Genomic DNA, 13,363 nt, shown 5'->3' with positions numbered 1-13,363 from the left:
AACCAAAGCATTTGACAAAATCCACCCTCCCACCCCCGTGTCACTTTAACTAGTCACCTACCCTCACCGTTGACAGCCAGGCATCTCACTGCTCCATAACTTGGCTAAATCTTAAACTTGGAGTTTCTGACTGGCCCTGGAGTGCTCCTGTGGGGTAAATCCTGCTAGGACCCTCGCCCCACCAGTCTTCCCTGGGCTGACAGTCAGAGATTAATTATAGCTTGGCTCTCCGCCAGGACCCCTCATACTGACCTGACCCAACTTTGATTCTGCTTCTACCGAGTCCTATGCTGCCCCTGCCAAATCCCCTTCCCATACACACACATAGCTTACATGAGACTGGCTGTCTGGGTGACTACCAGCCAATAGGAATGGGAACCTTCCAGGACAGATCTTGAGCAGCAAGTTCTATCCAAAAAGCAGGAGGAATAAAAGACGTCAGAATCTGGGGGTTCAAACACTGGGGGTGGCAAATATAAACCCCTGGTCTGCACACAAGTCAGGGTCATGGAAACAAGGAGGAAATGGAGGGAACAGAACCAGGTCAGAGCAGGGAAGGAGATGGGGAGACTGAGTACAGGCCGCAAGTCTCACCGATGCTTCATGGGCTAGTGGTGTAGGATGCATGGGAAAGTCTTGCCGGCTGTCAGGATAGAGCCAGGGTTTGAGACAAGAGTCAGAGGGCACCAGGGTCAGGGTACAAGTCCTTGACTCCATCTGGAGTGTCCCAGTGTCTGAGCGTACCCATGCCCCTCCCCACAGATGGGGCTGACCTCCTCCCACCCAGTCCCCAGGCCTGAACCCAGGAGCACGTCCTGGAGCAGGGATCAGCATCAAAAATGTGGAAGAGCAGGACTCAGAAGTGAGAGGGGGTTCTAGAGTCTCAAGAGCAATGATCAACAAGGCACATGCTCAGAGCTCACTTGACGGGAAGAAACTGCAGTTCAGGGAAGCCAAGGGTCTGGGTCACTCACTCAGCTCCACTGGCCCTTTCACCACGGTTTGATCTGCATAGGGTAACCAATTCATCAGGATTTACCCAGAACTTTCCAGGAAACCCCTTGGTCCTTGTTTTAAAATGAAAGTTCTACATTCTGGAATACCCCACCCCCAGTCCCAAGCAAATTGGGTCATTTAGTCTCCCTAACTCAGGTCAGCTTCCTTGTCCATCAGATGAGGTGCCCAAGGTTAGGCAGGGCCCCTGGGGATTAGCTCAAAGACAAGATTAAAGCTATCATTCAGATAATCAAACTGCACAAGACATCCATTTAGGCACAGCAAGACCCCAGCCGGAAATTGGAGCAGAGGGAAAGGCATCTCCACTATGGGCAAGGGCTGGCTGGAATCAGGCTGGATCAGGGGAGGGCAGGAGCCGAAGGGGAGCCTTCAGTCCAAATCCCTGGCTGTCTTATTTGCAGTTGCAACTCTGGTTTCCAGCACGGTGCCTGGCACACAGCAAGAACTCAGTGCAAGCTGAAGGAATGAATAGATGCAGGCATGCAGACTTCAGACACTAGAGCAGACCCTCACACCACCAATGGGGCCCTGCCCAATGTTACAACCCCTAACTTGCAGGCTGTATCCGCGGCAGAAGATGCAAGGGGCCAGGGTGGACAAACTCAGTTGACACGGGTTCGGGCTGGAGAGAACAACCAATGGGAGGGAGCTTTGCTGCTAGAAGGCTCGCTGCGGCTGATGGTTCTCGAGGATACAGCCATGGATCTCCTCTTAGGGAAGACCCGGCCTTTAGCAAACAGCCAAGACAGGCCTCTCACTGAAGCTTTCTCCAAAAGCCTTCATCCTGAGGAAGTCTCCATCACTAGTCAAAATTTAAGGCCAATCAAGCAGGGTTTCCATTAGGCAATCACTTCTAACTTGCAGAGCACTCTTTAGGATAATTATTGCAGCAACGACTTGCTGCGTCTCTCTCTGGTCAAGCCTGAGAAGCAGCCGCAGTGCCATCTTGTGGCTCTTTTGAGAACACTCCAGGGCTGTTCCAGTCCCTTCACCTGTCTGGGTGTGTCAAACACAAGGTTTCTGAGAATTCACAACTTTGGCTATCTCCATAAGAGTCTGCCCTGCTATTTAACAATCTGACCCACTTCTCACCCTTTGCAAATATCAAAACCCATAAAACAAATCTCCAAATTCAGTGTGGATTCAATGCCATATGACCTTTGTGTTTCCAGAAAACTCAGAGCTTCCCACAGTAAATCCACACTCGCTGAGCTCACTGGTATGCAATTCCCAGGTACAATCTAGAGAAAGGCCACACTTCTCAAGTCCTGCATTCTCTACTTATGGAGGCACACCTTTCTTGCTCATAAAAGGAAACATGGTAGTTGTCCACCATGAGGCTTATTGTCTCACAGGAATGTCAGGCAGAAGTCAATTCCTGAAATAGCGCCCTGCGACAGTGTCATGAAGAAGGACACACACACAAAAAAAAAGAAGAAGAAGGATACTGGTGCCAGGAGCCAGTGTGATGGGGCGGGGAGAGCGTTTTTGACAATCTTGAGAGCTTTATGACGCTCAAGCTGAGAACTAGAAGTCTACATTGTCTTCCAGGAAACATATCATTATTGTGTGCATTATTTCAACAAGCCTGATGGGAGATGAATGCCAGGCACAAGGGGATTTGAACTGCCCCCCTAGTACTGGGGGTGTTTTGTCTGATTCCCTGTCCCCCCGCCCCAGGATCACAATCACCACGCAACACACACACATGCATGTGCACATGCACACACAATGCACAACTGATTTCTCATCTCTTTGTGTTGAAGAGGAATTAAGTTACGTGCAGATGAGAACTGCAGTTGGATGGAGTCATGCTCAGGAGGAAGAATGGAAAGGCTCTTTGAAAGAAACCTATCTCTGAGGTTAAGACAAGGTGAGTCAGTAGAACAGCAACTGGACGGGGCACCTGGGTGGCTCAGTCAGTTAAGCATCTGACTTTAGCTCAGGTCATGACCTCAGGCTCCCTGCTCAGCGGGGAGTCTGCTTCTCCCTCTCCTTCTGCCCCTCCCCTCACTCATGCGTGTGTGCTTTCTCTCAAATAAATAAATAAAATCTTTTAAGATAAAAAAATAAAAAAGAACAGCAGCTGGACAGTGAGTCTCCAGCCTGAGTCCCCTATGGAAGAGAAGGGGTCACAGCTCAACAAAGCTGGGAGACTTCCTTAGGTGCAGAAATTCAGGGACCTTCCAGCTCACCTCCTTCTGATGTTTACAGGAGGATAGAGAATAGAGAAAAGAGTGTGAGTCTTGGAATCAGACAGACATGGGTTCTAACCCTGGCTCCAGCATGATTTGCCAGATTAACTTCTCTGAGCCATTTCAAGATCTGTAAAATGAAATTAAGAATCTCTATGCTGCAAGGAGGCACATGCTCTGTTCTGGCCCTCAAGGTTAGACTCCTACCCCCAAAAGCCCTTGTTCTCTCTTGCCCTGCATGATAGGGGATTGCTTTATCAAATATTATTGATTCTTTCTTTTGGAAAGAAACTCAAAATTCAAGATTTTAAATTTGTACTGTTATAAGGAATAGATTTGTTTAAAGTGCATTCTATGCCCAACGTGGGGCTTGAACTCATGTCCCGAAGATCAAGAGTCTCATGCTCTACTGACTGAGCCAGCCAAGCATCACAAGAATAGATTTTGAAAACATGTATGTACTTATGCCAGTATTTATTTTCCATACTGGCATAAGTACATCACTGAATAAATAAATTAGGGGAAAGAGTTCTTCCTTACAGAAGAATAGTAGTTAGTAAATATAGAAGGAATGATAGAGGGCGCCTGGGTGCCTCAGTTGGTTACGCGACTGCCTCCGGCTCAGGTCATGATCCTGGAGTCCCAGGATCGAGTCCCACATCGGGCTCCCTGCTCAGGGGGAAGCCTGCTTCTCCCTCTGATCCTCCCCCCTCTCATGCTCTCTATCTCATTCTCTCTCTCAAACAAATAAATAAAATCTTTAAAAAAAAAAAGAAGGAATGATAGAAATAGAAAATCACCAGTAGGCAAACTTCATGGTAATAATTGTCACACACAAGTACCATTGAAAATACAATCAGAAATAGTATATTTGCATAACTTCAAAGTATCTCCCCTACAAGATCCTTATTAAATACAAACAGGAAAATGGTAACTTTACAGTGAAGAAACCTGGCAGACCCAGGTTAATACCACAAGTAATAAGATATATCAACATCAGTGATAGGATGTCTTGAGAAAGGGGGCACATCACTTGTGTGGTATTCTTGCCAGAAAAGCATAACTTCAATTGAATCATGAGAAAACACCAGACAAACCCAAATTAAGGGTCTATTTCTACAAAATAATTGGCCAGTACTTTTCAAAAGTATCAAAGTTATGAAAGACAAAAAAAAAAAAAACACCCTCTCGTAGACTAGAGAAGATTAAGAAAACATGACAACATGACAACTAAATGCAGCATAGGGTCCTAGATTGGATTCTGAACCAAAAAAGGACATTAGTGGGTGTATAACATTCCATTATAATAATAAACAAATAATTTATTTAACCAATCCTAGATTTGTCTCCAATTTTTCCCTATTATAAATGATACTTTTATAAAAACTTGTGTGTTTTGTGTGTGACTATATTTATATAATCACTTCTGCCATATCCTGCCATATATATATTCTGAGATAGATGAATAGATAGATGATAGAGAGATAGATACAAAATAGTCTTAGAAGGAGGGTGGTTGAGTCAAAGGATAAGAAAAGTTTACGTTTTGATCATACTTCCACCAACAGTGAATGAAAGTGACCATTTACCCACATTCTGACAAATAATAACTACTAGCATTTTTCAATATTTTCAGTAGAATGGGCAAAACATGAATTATTAAATCTTTAGCCTATCTGAATATCACCCCAAGACCTCTGCTCATACTGGAAAGGGAACTTTGAATATCTTTTTTTTTTGAACACTTCACATTTTATTTTATTTAAGATTTTTTTTTATTTATTTGCAGGAGAGAGAATGAGAGACAGAGAGCATGAGAGGGAGGAGGGTCAGAGGGAGAAGCAGACTCCCTGCTGAGCAGGGAGCCCGATGTGGGACTCAATCACGGGACTCCAGGATCATGACCTGAGCCGAAGGCAGTTGCTTAACCAACTGAGCCACCCAGGTGCCCTGGAAACTTTGAATATCTTGAGTAACGTTCAGCCTCTACACTCAGCAGCCAAGTTACTTAAGCTCTCTGTGTTAGCCAGTCTCCAGGATGGCCCCCAATGATCCCTGTCTATTGGTATTCATATCCTTGTAGAATCCCCTCCAACACTGTATTGTGGTTGGTCTGTGTGACCAAGAGAATATGGCAGAAGTGATAGTATGTGGTTTCTGAGACTAGTTCATAAAAAGGCATGTGGCTTCCCCCTTGGATCATTAGCCCTGATGGAAGCCAACTGCCATGTTAAACCAATACTCGGGACCTCTACAGAAGCCTCATCAGTATCGCATGACAAGGAGCTAAGACCTCCTGCCAACAGCCACGTGATGAGCCATCTTGACAGCAGATTATCTAGCCCCAGTCAAGCATTCAGATGACTACAGTCCAAGCCAACATCTTGACTGCAACCTCATGAGAGACCCTAAATTAGAACCATGAAACTAAGCCACTGCCAGATTCCTGATGCTCAGAAACTGCACGAGATAATAAATGTTTGTTATTTTAAGCCATTAAGTTTTAGGGTAATTTGTTACACAGCAATAGATAACTAATACACTCTCTGAGCCTCACTTTCCTCATCTGTAAGACAGGAATGATCATAATAATAATGACCACTTCACAAAGAGAAAAACAGATGAAAGCACCCGCCACCTGCCTGACCCATGAGCACCAATGTCTGCTCCCCTCTCTCGATGGGCAGCCCTTGAGACACAGATTGTCAGGCCTGATTAAACAGAGGAATGTTTTGGGTTGCAATGCCTTTGACCTTTTCCTTTAGAATTCATGTCAAATCAGTTTCTAATTCATTTCCAGACATATTATTCTAAGAACGAAGCAAAGAGTGAATTTTGTTGCAGTGCATTCCCTGCCCTTTTATTTGATGAAATTACAAAAGCAAATAGTCTGGTTGCTCTGGTCTTCGGAGAGCTGCCAAACCCTTCTCTGAGTGATCAGGGAGCAGCTAATTGGGACCCCCAGTGGTGAGCTAGTGTAGACAGATGAGGGACAGGCTGGTCTTAGTGTAGATGCCGGTACACGTTTCCAAGAAATGTGGACACACATATCCAAAACTAAACTGCTCCTCCTTTCTCATCTGATGGAGATTCCTGGTAAATGGACTGAGCCCAGTGGTGGTGGGGGGAAGGGAGGGCAGCCAGGAGCCACGAAATCCCCAGGGATGCTGGTCTCCCAGAATCCAACCCCCAGAATTCTGAGGCAAGCCCCTGGTCTGGGGACAGAGGAACAACTGAGTGCTCCTCTCCCCTGGAGCAGCCCACACTCTGCCAGGCCAGGCCAGCTTGGGGCCTCAGCAGAGCGTCCCTGGAAACCCAAACTCCACCTCTTCCTTCTACAGGTGAATTCCATCCAGACTGTAGCTAGCGCTGCTCTCCCCTCTGCCATCTGGTGGCCATAATGAGAAACTGCAGCTTCCCCATACAACAGCCACCTTCAAAGGAGTTGGGGCTATGTCCCTCCAGGAATTGCGTTAGGAATTTTGTCTCCCCTTCCAAAGGAGTGACCAGGTTCTTTCTGTTTAGTCCTCCATGCCAAAGAACTTGGGTGGGCTGCCAGGGAAGAAATCAGAATGTTTTAAGTACACACCATTCTGAGTCTACTTGCAATTACTCTTTAATTCAGCTGCCAGCTTGAGCCCAGTTTGGAGCCTTCGTCTTGTTTCCAGCCAAGCTCCCTACTTCCTGAGGACACTTCTCCTGGTGGGTGGAGTGGCCTCTGTCCCTGTATTTGTTCCGCTTTTAATAACTATGTCCAGGGCCATTAACCCCAACAATCTCTCCATTCAAACCCAGGAGGCTCCTGGCTAACATACTCCAGGGGGCATGAAGAATCGGCTGACTCAGGCAGGCTCATTGCATCTGCATATAACAACAAACACTGCTAGTGCCCCCTCTCCACTTTCAATCCGCAGTAATTAAGCCAAGCCACGGTGGAGAGAAGACGGACTGCCCCACAGACGTGGCAGAAAGGAATGTACATCACAGTGGACACTCGTCAGGTTGAGAAAGGACCACAGCTGAGGAACAGATGAGCTCTGTGACCATCTCCAAACAGGGTCTTTAGAGCAAAGATGGAGCAAGAACAGGAAGGACTAGGGAAGGCACGCCCGCCGATAGCCTTTGAATACCAGTTCCCGCCACCGAGGCCACGCAGGCTTTGGAATAGAATTTGAATTCTGACTGCCACTTAACTCGGTGACCTCGGGCAAGTCTCTCCATGTCTCTGAGCCCCAGTTTCCTTCTTTATTAAATGGATATGAAAACCTCTGCCACTCGGTCGTAGGGAAGAGCAAACGAAGCTGGGTGCGTGAATGTACCTATCAAGGAGGCCATGCCCCGGGGGAAATACTCCATAAATACCACCTGGTCTTCATCCCACCTGCATCTCAGGCAACCAAAGACATCACCTGGAGGAAGGAGCTCAATCTCCTTCTCTCAGAACAAAGAAAAGAAAATGCCTCACTGATTATATGTATCATCCTTTCAGAAGTTGACACAATTCAATATGCCTTATGAGCACCTATATGGTGCAAGGTCCTGGGTGAGACAGAGGTGAGAGGAGCATAGTTCCTACCCTTGAGGAGCTCACAGCTTATCAGTGGAGGTGGGAGAAGTGGCCATAGTCGAAACAGGTGGAGGTAATAATAACAGGTAACATTTATATAGCACTTCCTTTATTCCAGGATGCATATTTTATTAATCCTGAAAAAAGTCCTTTGAGGTAGGTACTGTCATTATCCTTCTAACCCTACATATGGAAAGGTGAAAAATAGAGACATTAAGAAATGTGCCAAGGATCTCACAGATGAGAAATAGCAGAAGTGAGGTTAAAGGCCAGGTAAGTGAGCACCTATAATCTGTGCACTTAACCACTAAACCACACAGCCACACCAGCCTTAGTAGGCTGTCCACCTTTCTCCAAACATGCAGTGGACTTCCACACTGCTGAGCACCCATTCATACTGTTCCCTATGCCTCAACATCCTATCCCTGACTGCCTGTCAAACATTCTCATTCTATATTTTAGAAATAGAAAATATGACCTTCTGTGTGAAGCCTCTGCGCTTCATGACACAGCACACGTGTTTCTTAGGGCCCTTGGGACTACAGTATTGTCATTATCAGGGTGGTTTCTGGCCCCCTATGAACACTAGGCATACCAGAGGACAGGAGCCATCTCTTACTCAACCCTGAGTCCCAGTTCAGGAAATGTGTGTTGCATGAACCTGTGAGTTATTTCTGACTCAAGTCACCTGCACTAGCCTGACAACCACCCTGGAAGTCAATGGGACCTTGGCTTTCTGGTCTGTTCCACACACCCAAGGGGGATCCTGAACTGACTGGGTCTTGAAGATTTTGAACCCAGCCTTCCCACCATGACTACTGTTTGAGCTGATGCATTGTGCATCAGTGTGCATTGAGGTTTGGATCTCACCTAATTTTCAATAGTGTGGCACTAAACGTCTGAGTGGGCTTCCTTTTGGAGTGATGGGTTGGGAGCTGGTCCTCATGCTAGAGGACCCTGGATCATGGCCACATTATGATTTTCATGGGCCTTGGGCACTTTTGCCTTCCTGGTCCCTTCCTCCATAAAACATTATTTTAAAATGTATGACTGTGTTGGTATAAAGATGAAATAATTCAGGCTGGATTCATTATTTTATATTCATTATTCTTATACTTATTTTTTCTGAGTTTTAAAATAAATTATAACATCTTTGGGAGCCCCTAAAAATATTAACATAATAATTTTCTGCAGTTCTAGACACTATGCCCAGTGGTTAAGTCTACCCAACCCAGATGCCAGAGGCCGTCTCTCTGAGACCATTCAATTTTTCAAGAAAAGAACACCCATTTTGTCCCTTGGCCTTTCTGAGTTGGGAAAGAAGAGTTGACTTTCCTACATAAGAAACTTTTGCTGGGCGCCTGGGTGGGTCAGTCGTTAAGTGTCTGCCTTCAGCTCAGGTCATGGTCCCAGGGTCCTGGGATCGAGTTCCACATCAGGCTCCCTGCTCAGTGGGAGGCCTGCTTCTCCCTCCCCCACTCCCCCTGCTTGTGTTCCCTCTCTCGCTGTCTGGCTAGCACTGTTGGAAGAGCACGCAACTCTTAATCTTGGGGTTATGAGTTCAAGCCCCACACTGGGTGTAGAGATTACTTAAATGAATAAATAAATAAATAAATACTTTAAAAAAAAGATTCAGGGAGATGAGTAAACTGGCATCCAGCTGATGGGGAAGGACGGCAGAGACCTAGAGAATGAAGGAGGACCCAGGCCTCCAATGATGGCCCCCACAAAAGATACCCACATCCTGATCCCCAGAACCTATGAATGTTACCTTATATGGCATGAGGTGGGTCCCACTGCAATCCTTATTTTATAGAAGATGAAACTGAGGGTGGTGGAGCAAGATGGCGGAGAAGTAGGAGACCTAGATTTCGTCTGGTCTCAGGAATTCAGCTGAATAGGGATCAAACCATTCTGAACACCTACGAACTCAACAGGAGATCGAAGAGGAGAGTAGCAACAACTCTCTGAACAGAGAAGCGCCCACTTACTGGAAGGTAGGACGTGCGGAGAAGTGAATCCGAGGCGATATTCAGAAGGATAGACGGCGGGGGAGGGGCCTCCATCGGCCGCTTCTGGCAAGTGATAGAGCCGCGGAGCACAAAATCGGACCTTTTAGAAGCCGGCTCCGCTGAGGAACGTCGCTGCAGTGGCTAAGCAGGGGGTGGAATCCTCCCGGGACAGTGTGGTCTCAGGACCCTCGGGGTCACAGAAAGACCAGGGGTGCCTGAGTGCGGCAGAGCTCCCAGGGATCAGAGTGGGGAAGCCGGCTGCAGAGAAGGAGCTGAGGCGCGGGCTCTGAGCTCGGGGTTGCCATAAACTGTGATCCGCGGCCCAGTCGGGCCACTGCTCCTCCAGCAGGGACCCAACAAGCGGCAGAGCCGGGGAGACTCCCCTTCCTCCCCCGGGAGGAGCGGCGGGGGAACGCACGGCAGGGATCTGCTGGGTTTGGAGACTCTACACGGGGTCAGGTGCCAGAGATACAAATGCTCGGTCACAGGCCGGGTGAGCACGGAGTGCGGCCGGAGATGAGGGAGACGAGAGTGACTGCTTTTCTGTGGGGGCGCACTGAGGAGCGGGGCCCCGAGTTCTCAGCTCCTCCAGGTGGAGATTGGGAGGCCACCATTTTCGCCCTGGTCCTCCAAAGCTGTACCGAGAGCTTACAGGGAACAAAAGCTCCTGAGAGCAAACCCGAGCACTTTGCTTGGCCCGACGGACAAGGGTGGGGCAATTCCGCCTCCGGCAAAGACATTTCGAAACCACGGCAACAGGCCCCTCCCCCAGAAGATCAGCACGAACAGCCAGCAAGCCAAGACCAAGTTTACCGATCAAGGAGAACTGGAGAACTCCAGCGCTACGGGAATACTGCACATAGAATTCATGGCTTTTTTTTACCATGATTCATTAGTTCATCAAAGTTAATTTTTTTAACTGTTTTTTTTAATTTTTCTTTTTTCCCTTTTTCAACCAACATCTTATCAATCCCTTTTTAAAAAACAAAACATTTTTTATTTTTCATTTTTAGAGTCATATTTTATCCCTTCATAATACTTACCCTTATTTTTGGCATATATATATAAGTTGTTCTCTCTTTAAAATTTTGAGATACAGTTTCTTCTAACAGATCAAAATATACCCTAAATCACTAGTGTATGGCTTTGTTCTACTCTCCTGCCTGATCACATTCTCTCCCTTTTTTCCTTTTTTTTTAAGTCTTCTTCTTTCTTTTTTCAAACAACTTATCTTATCAATTCCTTTTATAAAATCTTTTATAATTTTCATCTTTAGGGTCATCTTCCATCCCTTCATTATATCAACCCTTATTTTGTACATATATGTCTTTCTTCCTTTAAAACTTTAGGTGGCACTTTTTTCTAACAGACCAAAATACGCCCAAAATCTAGTGTGTGGCACTGATCTATGCACTAGCCTGATCATATTTGATCATATTCTGCTTTTTTTGTATTGTTCTGTTTTTATTTTTTCTTTTTTTTTTCTTTTTTTCCTCTCTTTCTTTTTTCTTTCTTTCCCTTTCTTTTCCCCTGGTTTCAGGTCTTTTCTGATTTGTATACAGTATATTTGCTGGGGACGTTGTTAACCTGTTAGCATTTTGTTCTCTCATTCATCTATTCTCCTCTGGACAAAATGACAAGATGAAAAAATTACCTCAGCAAAAAGAATAAGGGGTAGTACTGTCAGCCAGGGACCTACTCAATACAGACATTAGTACGATGTCGGACCTAGAGTTCAGAATCATGACTTTAAAGATACTAGCTGGGCTTGAAAAAAGTGTGGAAGTTATTAGAGAAACCCTTTCTGGAGAAATAAGAGAACTAAAATCTAACCAAGTCGAAATCAAAAATGGGGGCACTAACTGCTAGGATAAATGAGGCAGAAGAGAGAATCAGCGATATAGAATACCAAATGATGGAAAATAAAGAGGCTGAGAAAAAGAGAGATAAACAACTACAGGATCACGAGGGCAGAATTCAAGAGATAAGTGATACAATAAGACGAAACAACATTAGAATAATTGGGATCCCAGAAGAAGAAGAAAGAGAGAGAGGGGCAGAAGGTATATTGGAGCAAATAATAGCAGAGAACTTTCCTAATGTGAGGAAGGAAACAGGCATCAAAATCCAGGAGGCACAGAGAAACCCTCTCAAAATCAATAATAATAGGTCAACACCCCGACATCTGATAATAAAACTTACGAGTCTCAGAGACAAAGAGAAAATCCTGAAAGCAGCTCAGGAGAAGAGAGATGTAACCTACAATGGTAGAAATATTAGATTGGCAACAGACATATCCACAGAGACCTGGCAGGCCAGAAAGGACTGGCAAGATATCTTCAGAGCACTAAACGAGAAAAATATGCAGCCAAGAATACTATATCCAGCTAGGCTGTCATTGAAAATAGAAGGAGAGATCAAAAGCTTCCAGGACAAACAAAAACTAAAGGAATGTGCAAACACGAAACCAGTCCTCCAAGAAATATTGAAAGGGGTCCTCTAAGCAAAGAGAGAGCCTAAAAGCAGCATAGATCAGAAAAGAACACAGACAATATACAGTCACAGTCACCTTACAGGCAATACAATGGCACTAAATTCATACCTTTCAATACTTACCCTGAATGTAAATGGGCTCAATGCCCCAATCAAAAGACACAGGCTATCAGATTGGATTCAAAAACAAGACCCATCAATATGCTGTCTGCAAGAGACTCATTTTAGACCCAAAGACACCCCCACATTGAAAGTGAGGGGGTGGAAAACCATTTACCATGCTAATGGACACCAAAAGAAAGCTGGGGTGGCATTCCTTATATCAGACAAATTAGATTTTAAACCAAAGACTGTAATAAGAAATGAGGAAGGACACTATATCCTACTTAAAGGGTCTATCCAAGAAGAAGATCTAACAATTGTAAATATCTATGCCCCGAATATGGGAGCAGCCAATTATATAAGGCAATTCATAACAAAAGCGAAGAAACACATTGACAACAATACAATAATAGTGGGGCACTTTAACACCCCCCTGACTGAAATGGACACATCATCTAAGCAAAAGATCAGCAAGGAAATAAAGACGTTAAATGACACACTGGACCAAATGGACTTCACAGACATATTCAGAACGTTCCATCCCAAAGCAACGGAATACACATCCTTCTCTAGTGCCCATGGAACATTCTCCAGAATTGATCACATCCTAGGTCACAAATCAGGTCTCCACTGGTACCAAAAGATTGGGATCATTCCCTGCATATTTTCAGACCGCAGTGCTTTGAAACTAGAACTCAATCACAAGAGGAAAGTCGGAAAGAACTCAAATACATGGAGGCTAAAGAGCATCCTACTAAAGAATGAATGGGTCAACCAGGAAATTAAAGAAGAATTAAAAAAATTCATGGAAACCAATGAAAATGAAAACACAACTGTTCAAAATCTTTGGGATAACAGCAAAGGCAGTCCTGAGAGGAAAGTATATAGCAATACAAGCCTTTCTCAAGAAACAAGAAAGGTCTCAAATACACAACCTAACCCTACACCTAAAGGAGCTGGAGAAAGAACAGCAAATC

The sequence above is a fragment of the Zalophus californianus genome, chromosome 8 (assembly GCF_009762305.2).
Source record: "Zalophus californianus isolate mZalCal1 chromosome 8, mZalCal1.pri.v2, whole genome shotgun sequence".
Lineage (NCBI taxonomy): Eukaryota > Metazoa > Chordata > Mammalia > Carnivora > Otariidae > Zalophus > Zalophus californianus.
Note: the sequence above shows the minus strand (reverse complement) of the source record.